Below are 9,770 nucleotides of genomic sequence, written 5' to 3' on the forward strand. Positions count from 1 at the left end.
TATTTCATAATGAAGAATCTCAATATTCACTAAATTAAAATATAGAAAAATACAAATTTTTTACATATTATCAAGGACATATTTCTACATTCCCTTTTCAAAAGTGAAAAGCAAAGCTCATTTTATTCAAAGTTGCAACTAATTATTAAATATGGCAAATATTTTTATATTTGCATTTATTTTTAATGATCTTACCACTAACTGATGATTAGAAGCATGGATTAGTGTTTTTTTATGAATTGTACCCACTATATATGTAAGTATTTGTTTATGTAAGTACGTATGTGTGTATTTATTTATATTGAGGGATAGATCATCCATACTGAGTTTCTATGCATAAAAAAAAATGAACAGTAAATAGACCCTATCCATATATAAATAATATCATTAAGTTCCTGCAATTACCTATATAAAAATTAATAAAATATAATTCAATTTTTATAAGTTGATAAAACTGGCCAAAGTAAAATATATTTTTTAATTGACTGAATAAAGTTTTTATTTTTTTACATTTAAATAGAGGTAACATTTCAAATTATAAATATATATTAAGTTAGCTTTTAAGAGCACTTTTTACATATTTTGGAAAGATTTAGAAACAGCTTTTCCCAAATAAAAAAAAATGAGAGAGAAAATTGAGTTCGATGGATCATTCATTTATTTATGTACTTAGCAAATATTATTGAGCAACTTACTATGGACCAGGCATTGCTCTAGCCATTCAGTTTCTACAAGGGATATAACAAGATTTCCAATTGAGAAAGTTAAATTCTGGTGGGTTATAATGACAATAAACTAATTACAGTTCATAAATTTATCATTTAAATACTAAAACATGAAAAGCCATTTGCAAGAAAAATTAAAAGAATGCACAACAAGAAAGATTAAGGAAGTTACAGTGTAAGTGAGGATATTGAGACTTTAAGTATATTATTAAAGAGTAGGCTTCTTGGGAAAAAGTGACATTTGAGAAAAGACTGAACTTCATTAAAAATAGGGAATTAAGATTCTGAGACTAAATGGACTTAAGAGCTCACTCAATATACCCAATATCATCACTTGATTTAAATAGATTTCCATATTAAAAACAAGACCACTTCAAAATCTGGTTGAGAATCCATTGATTTCAATTGCAAAATATGCATTACTAACTCTCATTTTACTATGCTTCTAATGAAAATGTGTCTGAAATTTACTACATTTTAGCTCTATTTTTTTCTATTTTAAGAAAAAAAGGGGGGGAATTCATGATGGGACATGAAACTCTTTTTTTCCAGTGATTTTATTCTTTGGGGACTTTTCATCGAGTCTAGTTTTCTTCTCTTTTATATTCATCATTTTTATTATGACTGTAAGAGAAAACACAATCATGATCCTCCCTATCCTCGGGGACTCAAGACTCCATACTCCCATCTATTTCCACTCAGCCTTCGGTTTTTTTATGGACATCTTACATATTTCCAACATTGTTCCCAAAATGGTCACTGAATTCCTGTCAGGTAGCAGAACTATTTAATTTGTAGGTTGTGGCTTCTGGATATTTCTATCTCTCAGCCTCCTTTGTGGTAACTGCCTTCTCCTGCCAGCAATGTATTATGATTGCTGTGTAGCCATCTGCCATCCACTGCACTATCCCATTCTTATGAATGACTATGTCTGCATTGTCATGGCTGGAGGGTACAGGATTGTTGGGACTGTCAACTCCATAGTCCACACAGCTTATGCATTCTTCTTTCCCTTCTGTAGTTCACAAACCATTTTCTGTGAAGTCACAGACATGTTGAAGTTGTCTGGTGTGGGCACAACACCCTTTGAATTAGAAGTTTATATGTAAGTGGCATAACTTGTCTGCCTATCTCTTTCTCCCTCATCTTTGCCTCTTACATCCAAATTTTCCTTACTGTCTTTCAAATGAAATCAGAAGCACAAAAAAAAAAGTCACTTTCTACCTGTTCCTTCCACATGATTGTGATCACAATGTACTATGGGCCATTTATTTTCACATATATGAGACATAAATCATAACACATTATAGACCAGAATAAGTTTTTGGCTATATTCTATACCATTCTCACACTCACACTCAACCCTATCATCTACAGCTTTAGGAACAACGATGCTCTGGAGGCAATGAAAACTGTGTTCCAAACTAACTGTCCACATAAAAATTATATGAAATATGCTTGAAGTGTGTGCTTTTTTTTTCTAGTTTGCATACACAATACTTAAAGGATAGCCATTATTAATATTTCTGGAAAGAGATTTAAAGTTTATATCTCTTCAAGCATGAAAAGAAGTGGATATATCCAAAATCTTGGTGATAATAAATAAAATTTTCAGAGGTATTTGTTTCATAACTCATACATGTAAATATGTATTCCCTCCCCCTAAAATATAAAAAATATATTTTAGTACAATCATACTATATGGGATGTGTATCTGTATCTCCATATAATTTATGTTTTTTTTTATAAACCAGTAAAATAACAATTCAAATGTTATTCTGTCATCAAAAATTTATAAAAGTTCATAGGTCAAATGGGTGCAGGTGGTGAAAAGGCATAAACTTCTGGTTATAAGATATAGGAGATGGGTGGGTTTTTTATGGTTTCTATTTAGTGTCATGTGAATAATGTGACGCGCCTCCCTCTTCCAGAAAATAATAAAACAAAACAACCAATTTATTTTATATAGTACCTATATAGTTTACTATGCAAATTTTGGTATTTAACACATTTTGGGTTAATTTGTGAATTTGGTGTAAGTGTAGAATCTATTTTTTTTAATTGGCTCTACGATTGCTCTGGTTATGCATGTAGATAACACGTTGTTACTACTAATTTTTGTAACACTCCTTTCTTTTATACCAAATTTATTTATGTTATTTCCATGGCTTACCTTTCTGATTCTCTGTTCCACTTGTTTATTTCTTACATGAGGACTATACTTTTTCATTCAGAGCAGTTTTATAGTGTATTTTGGTAACTAACAGTAAGTACATAAAGATGGTTTTCCTCTTATACTACTTGTAATAATTTTCAGACAATATGAGGACAAAGTATGATGCTCTTCAACAACATGGATATGAAACCTGCAAAATCTAGAGTACAAATGACTCAGTTTCTTAAAAAAATAGTAACGATAACTTTAAAAATGAGTAAGATAAGATAGCCTAAAAGAGACTTAAAAACATATTTAATAGAACACTTATGAATTCTGATTTTTACATATATGTGTACAATAATCATTGAAATTTTAATATTGAATATTGTAAGATTAAAGAATAGTAATTGTTTTAGACTTTATCATTGTGTAATAATTAGTTGTAAAGCATCCCATATTGTCAAAGATGTGTTCTGAAGGATTTATAGATGCAAAGATGTGATGTGAGACTTATTTTAAAATGTGCAGTGGGTAATAAATCGTGGGAGTATACCGAGCAATATTTTCCTTAGTAGATAATTGTTGAGAATGTGTTGTTGATACATGAAGATTCATTGTGATATCTCTGCACTTCATGTTCCAATTAACACCCCAAAAGGAATCCTAAAAATTGGGATGTGAATCAGAATTCTACAATTTTCATAGAATAAACGGTGACGAATTAAAATTGTATATTCTATCCTATACTCTATATTCTACCTTGCCATCTGAAACATAATACATTTACTTTTTTACTCCTACATAAAGTTCAGGGGAATTTTTTCCTTAAATATTGCAAATTTCTTGTTGAATACATATTTAAGAAATACATTCATTTTGTTACAATTGTAATTTTATAAAAATTAGGGGCATTCATTTTTAGATATTAATACAAAATTAATACAGTGTATATTAATTATACTTTCTGAGCATTCATATGGTTTTCTGGTGAATTGAAACATATTCCAGGTTATATGGTCCAATATTATATGCAAACATTGATTTTTGCTTGTTTTCTAAAAGTTAATGTCATTTTTGGTTTCAGGAATATTAACCATAATATACATGGCAACTTTCCAGTAAGATGTTGAACAAAATACATGTTACCTGGTGTTTAATATCCTGGTCATATTCATGGGATGTGTTGATAGTGTTTTATTTTTCATTCATCATATCTATGGAATTTATTATACTACACACATTTTTTCCTGCACTACAAAAATGTTTTGTATGTGCATGTTTTGTATTTAGGGTTTTTCAAGAATTTATGTTCTATTGTTTACTAAAATGTAGTCCTATTTGGTGTGGTGTCATAGCTTTTCTCTAACTTAGAACCATATGTAGAACAGGTTCTATATATGCTAACTTCTCGAACAGCTCCCCCTGCAGACCCTTGGGCTCACCAACACTATCTCTTGCTTTGGTACCATGATGAACTCCTAACTGCTCTTCCAATTTTTATTTTTTTCTTCTAAAATGCCTCCATGACACATCCAGAGGTATCCTCTAGAAACATTAATCAGGTGATATATTTCTCTGCTCAAATTTCTCCAACAAGTTGTAATCACTACAACTCATTTCAACTTCCATGATCTGCTATTGGATACATCTCTGATATATCCATAGTATATCTCTCCTTCACTGGATTTCAACTTCATCACATTCAGGTCTCTTTCAAATATCATTAATAAAAGTGGTCTTCCTTACCAAAATCTTTAATATAGCAGTGCCATTACCATTCTATCTTTTGCCTTGTTCTTTTTAAGTTCATAAATGTTAGCAATACTTTGCATTTTAACCTTTATTTATAAATACACTTACTGTATAATCCCCTATTAAGTGCAAGTTTCTTAATGTAATAAACCTATCTTGTTTACTTCTATAATTTTAGACCTAGAACAGGAGCTAACAACAATAGGAACTCAAAACTTTTTAATGAATAATTATTGCATTAGTCCAAATGTTGGAACATTTTTGGAATTCTGTAGTTATAAATGTTTTCTTAAAACAGAGCATTTATTGGGGCACCTGGATGACTCTGTTGGCTAAGTTTTCAACTTTGGCTCAGGTCATGATTTCATGGTTCATGATTCTGAGCCCCACATTAGGCTCTGTTGTTACACCTTGGAGCCTGGAGCCTGCTTCGGATTCTGTGTCTCCTTCTCTGTTTGCTCCTCCCCCACTCATACTCTGTCTTTCAAAAAATAAATAAACATTTAAAATTATTTAAAAATGCACAGCATTTATTTATCTACTGATAGTTTAATTTTCTAATATTTTACTTATGATATTGAATGATATTCATTGGTAACATTTGTTAAATTGTATACATTTATAGTCTTTTATTTTTTATTTTATTTTATTTTTAAAGTAGTTATAGAGTCACAGCAAAATTGACAGGGAGATACAGAAATTTTTCACATACCTCCTCCTAATACATTCCTGGTCTCTCTCATTATCGACATTTTCCATCAGTGTGATACATTTGTTACATTTGATAAGCCTACATTGACACATCACAACCACTCACAGTCCATAGTTTACCTTAGGGTTCAGTCTTCATGTTATATATACTGTGTAATTAAAAAACTGTATAATAACCTGTATCCATCATTAAGGTATCATACAGAATAGCTTCACTGTCTTAAAAAATACTGTTTTCTACCTATTTTTCCCTTTCTCCTCCCTCAACCCTATCTCTATATTCTGCTCTTTGTACAAGAATGTTGTATAGTTGGATTATACAGTATGTGGTCTTTTAGATTTGGTTCTTTCGTTTACTAATATGCATTTAAGGTTCCTCTATGTCTTTTTATGTCTCAATAGTTGCTTGTTATGTTTGTTTTTTGTTTGTTTTTGTAGAACAATATTCCATTGTCTGGATTCGCCATGATTTATTTATTCATTCACCTACTGGAGGACATGCTGGTTGCTTCCAAGTTTTGCCAATTATAAATAAAGCTGTTATAATATCCACATGCAGTTTTTATGTGGACGTGAGTTTTCAATTCCTTTGGGTAAATGCCAAGTTGTGTGATTGATGGATTGTATGGTGAGAGTATGTTGAATTTTGTGAGAAACTGCTAATCTATCTTTCAAAAAAAGTGGCTTTAACTTTTTTGGAATATTATCCAGAATAAATGGTATATATGGCCATAAAACAAGACTCAAAAGATTTAAAAAAATCAAAGTCATACCATGCACGTTTTCAGACCACGATGCTATGAAAATATAAATCAACCACAATCAAAAATAAGGAGAGAACACAGGTTGAATAATATGATACTAAACGATGAATTGGTCAACTATGAAATCCAAGAAGAAATAAAAATACGTGAAAATAAATGAAAATAAAATGGTCCAAAATTTTGGGATGCAGCAAAATTGGTTCTGAGATGTCAGTTTATATCAATACAGGCCTACCTCAAGAGACAAGAGAAAGCTCAAATAAATAACCTAAACTTAAAACTGAACAATCTAGAAAAAGAACAAACAAAACTAAAACTCAACAGGAGGGGAGGATACAATAAAGATTAGAGAAAAATAAATGATATATTAAAGAATAGCACATATCAAAGAAACCAGAATTTGGTTTTTGAAAAAAACGACACAATTGATAAACTTTAGCCATATTCAACAAAATAAAAACAACAAAAATGAGTAAATAAGAGATAACCCAAATAACAAAAACACAAATGAGAAAGGAGAAATAACAACCAACATCATAGAAATAAAAACCATCGTAAGACAATATTGTGGAAATTTTTATGCCACGAATGTGTATAACCCAGAAGGAATTGGTAAATCCCTAGAGACATACTATCAAACTATCGAAACAAACTATCAAAACAAAAGCAGGAAAAATTAGAAAAGTAGACTACACAATGAAATTGGAACATTAATGAAAATAAACTCTCAACAATCGAAAGTACAGAACCAGAAGAACTCACAGGTGAATTCTACCAAACATTTAGAGAATAGTCAATACCAAACTTTCTCAAAGTATTACACAAAAGAGAAGAAGAGATAAAACTTCCAAATTAGTTCTGTGAGGACAGTATTACTCTGATACAAAACCTAGATAAATACTCCAAAGAAAAATAGAACTACAGGCCCAAATCACTGATGAAAATAGTAGCAAAAATCTTCAGCAAAATACTAGTAAACAGAATCCAACAATTCGTTTAAAAAATTATTTACTGTGATCAAGTGCAATTTATTTATGGAATGCAGGGATGATACAATATTTGCAAAACAATGAATATGATACATCACATCAATAATGAAAATATTAAAAATTATATATTTTCAACAGATGCAGAAAAAAGCATTCATGAAATAAAAAATTCAGAAAAGAAAAAACAAAAAGCATTCATGAAAAAAATCAACAAAAGAGGTATAAAGAGAACATACCTCGTTAATAAATGCCATGTATGAAAATCCCATGGAAAACATCATACTTAATGGATACAAAGTGAAAACTTTTCAGCTAAGCTTAAAAACAAGCCAAGGATGTCTACATTCACCACTTTCATTCAACATAATACTGGAAGCCCTAGCCACAGCAAATAGACAAGGAAAAGAAATAAATGGCATTCAAATTGGTAAGGAAAATGTAAATTTCACTAATTGCAGATGGCATAATATTCTATATAGAAAACCCTAAAGACCCCACCAAAAAACTATTAGAACTATGTACCATTTCTTCTTTATTGATTTCATCAGAAAATGGAAACTTGGACTGTTTTCACAACTTGGCTATCATAGATAATATTTCTATAAACATTGGGGCACATATATCTCTTGTATTTAGTTTTTTTGTAAAATTTGGGTAAATACCCAGTAGTGCAATTGCTGGATAACAGGCTAGTTCTATTTTTAAGTTTTGAAGGATCACAGTATTGTTTTCTGGAGTGGTTACACCAATTACATTCCGAAAAAGTGTGCAAAAGAGTTCCCCTGTCTCCACATCCTTGCCAACACTTGTTCTTTCTCATGTTGCTGATTTTAGCCAATCCATTATGACAGATGTGAGGAGATATCTCACTGTAGTTTTAATTAGCATTCCCTAAAGATTATTGATATTAAGCATCTTTTCATGTGTCTGTTGTCTTTCTGTGTGTCTTCTTTCGAAAGATGTCTGTTCACGTCTTATGCCCATTTTTATTTATCTTTAATTTTTTAATAGAAAGTAGGGGGAAGGGAAAGAGATAGAAGGAGAGAGAGCAGACCCACGCTCAGCACAGGGCCTGACATGGGGCTTTACCTCACAATCATCCCCTCAATTGAAATCCAGAGTTGGATGCTTAACTGACTGAGCCACCCAGGTGATCTTTCTTCCCATTTTTAAATTGAATTATTAAATATTCTTGGTATTGAGTCTGTAAGTTCTTTATAGATTTTAAATACTAACACTTTATCGGATATGGCATTTGCAAATACCTTCTCCCATTCCATAAGTTGACTTCTCATATTTTTTTTCAATATATGAAGTTTATTGTCAAATTGGTTTCCATACAACACCCGGTGCTCATCCCAAAAGGTGTCCTCCTCAATACCCATCACCCACCCTCTCCTCCCTCCCACCCCCCATCAACCCTCAGTTTCTTCTCAGTTTTTAAGAGTCTCTTATGCTTTGGCTCTCTTCCAAACCTCTTTTGGCTCTCTTCTAACCTCTTTTTTTTTTTCCTTCCCCTCCCCCATGGGTTTCTGTTAAGTTTCTCTGGATCCACTAAGAGTGAAACCATATGGTATCTGTCTTTCTCTGTATGGCTTATTTCACTTAGCATCACGCTCTCCAGTTCCATCCATGTTGCTACAAAGGGCCATATTTCATTCTTTCTCATTGCCACGTAGTACTCCATTGTGTTTATAAACCACAATTTCTTTATCCATTCATCAGTTGATGGACATTTAGGCTCTTTCCATAATTTGGCTATTGTTGAGAGTGCTGCTATAAACATTGGGGTACAAGTGCCCCTATGCATCAGTACTCCTGTATCCCTTGAGTAAATTCCTAGCAGTGCTATTGCTGGGTCATAGGGTAGGTCTATTTTTAATTTTCTGAGGAACCTCCACACTGTTTTCCAGAGTGGCTGCACCAATTTGCATTCCCACCAACAGTGCAAGAGGGTTCCCGTTTCTCCACATCCTCGCCAGCATCTATCGTCTCCTGATTTGTTCATTTTGGCCACTCTGACTGGCATAAGGTTATATCTGAGTGTGGTTTTGATTTGTATTTCCCTGATGAGGACCGACGTTGAGTATCTTTTCATGTGCCTGTTGGCCATCCGGATGTCTTCTTTAGAGAAGTGTCTATTCATGTTTTCTGCCCATTTCTTCACTGGGTTATTTGTTTTTCGGGTGTGGAGTTTGGTGAGCTCTTTATAGATTTTGGATACTAGCCCTTTGTCCGATATGTCATTTGCAAATATCTTTTCCCATTCCATTGGTTGCCTTTTAGTTTTGTTGGTTGTTTCCTTTGCTGTGCAGAAGCTTTTATCTTCATAAGGTCCCAGTAGTTCATTTTTGCTTTTAACTCCCTTGCCTTTGGGGATGTGTCAAGTAAGAAATTGCTACGGCTGAGGTCAGAGAGGTCTTTTCCTGCTTTCTCCTCTAAGGTTTTGATGGTTTCCTGTCTCACATTCAGGTCCTTTATCCATTTTGAGTTTATTTTTGTGAATGGTGTGAGAACGTGGTCTAGTTTCAATCTTCTGCAAGTTGCTTTCCAGTTCTCCCAGCACCATTTGTTAAAGAGACTATCTTTTTTCCATTGGATATTCTTTCCTGCTTTGTAAAAGATTAGTTGGCCATACGTTTGTGGGTCTAGTCCTGGGGTTTCTATTCTA

The 9,770-nt window shown here is 32.4% G+C and overlaps 1 pseudogene; it reads left to right on the forward strand.

Annotated features, from left to right (window-relative positions):
* Window positions 1-1,247: 1,247 nt before the first annotated feature.
* LOC132680528 (olfactory receptor 2AJ1-like) lies at window positions 1,248-2,187 on the forward strand (annotated as a pseudogene).
* The last annotated feature ends 7,583 nt before the right edge of the window (window positions 2,188-9,770 follow it).

This window comes from Panthera onca, chromosome A1, assembly GCF_046562875.1.
Source record: "Panthera onca isolate mPanOnc1 chromosome A1, mPanOnc1 haplotype 2, whole genome shotgun sequence".
Classification (NCBI taxonomy): Eukaryota; Metazoa; Chordata; class Mammalia; order Carnivora; family Felidae; genus Panthera; species Panthera onca.